Source organism: Arachis ipaensis, chromosome B4 (assembly GCF_059453495.1).
Source record: "Arachis ipaensis isolate K30076 ecotype BB chromosome B4, ASM5945349v1, whole genome shotgun sequence".
Taxonomy (NCBI): Eukaryota; Viridiplantae; Streptophyta; class Magnoliopsida; order Fabales; family Fabaceae; genus Arachis; species Arachis ipaensis.
Window position 1 is genome coordinate 46,401,977 of NC_142439.1, and position 980 is coordinate 46,402,956.

The window sequence follows — 980 nt, forward strand, 5'->3', positions numbered from 1 at the left end:
AGTTTCATGGACTTCCATCTGAAGATCCTTTTCAGTTCTTAACTGAATTCTTGCATATCTGTGATACTGTTAAGACTAATGGAGTAGATCCTGAAGTCTATAGGCTCATGCTTTTCCCTTTTGCTGTAAGAGACAGAGCTAGAGTGTGGTTGGATTCTCAACCCAGAGATAGCCTGAACTCTTGGGACAAGCTGGTTACGGCTTTCTTAGCCAAGTTCTTTCCTCCTCAAAAGCTGAGCAAGCTTAGAGTGGATGTTCAAACCTTCAGACAGAAAGAAGGTGAATCCCTCTATGAAGCTTGGGAAAGATACAAGCAGCTAACCAAAAAGTGTCCTTCTGACATGCTTTCAGAATGGACCATCCTGGATATATTCTATGATGGTTTATCTGAGCTATCAAAGATGTCATTAGATACTTCTGCTGGTGGATCCATTCACCTAAAGAAAACGCCTGCAGAAGCTCAAGAACTCATTGACAAGGTTGCTAATAACCAGTTCATGTACACTTCTGAGAGGAATCCTGTGAATAATGGAACGCCTATGAAGAAGGGAGTTCTTGAAATCGATACTCTGAATGCCATATTGGCTCAGAACAAAATATTGACTCAGCAAGTCAATATGATTTCTCAGAGTCTGAATGGAATGCAAGCTGCATCCAACAGTACTCAAGAGGCATCTTCTGAAGAAGAAGCTTATGATCCTGAGAACCCTGCAATAGTAGAGGTGAATTACTTAGGTGAACCTTATGGAAACACCTATAATCCATCATGGAGAAATCATCAAAATCTCTCATGGAAGGATCAACAAAAGCCTCAACAAGGCTTTAATAATGGTGGAAAATACAGGTTTAACAATAGTAAACCTTTTCCATCATTCATTCAGCAACTGACAGAGAACTCTGAACGAAATACTTCTAATCTAAAAAAATTAGTCTCTGATCTGTCCAAGGCCACTGTAAGTTTCATGAATGAAACAAGGTCC

At 39.9% G+C, this 980-nt stretch overlaps 1 non-coding gene across 1 annotated transcript; it reads right to left on the reverse strand.

Annotated features, from left to right (window-relative positions):
- Positions 1-239: 239 nt before the first annotated feature.
- On the reverse strand, positions 240-347 carry LOC148567424 (small nucleolar RNA R71). The gene has a single exon (XR_015882372.1). It is a non-coding gene; the product is annotated as a small nucleolar RNA R71 (small nucleolar RNA).
- Positions 348-980: the final 633 nt, after the last annotated feature.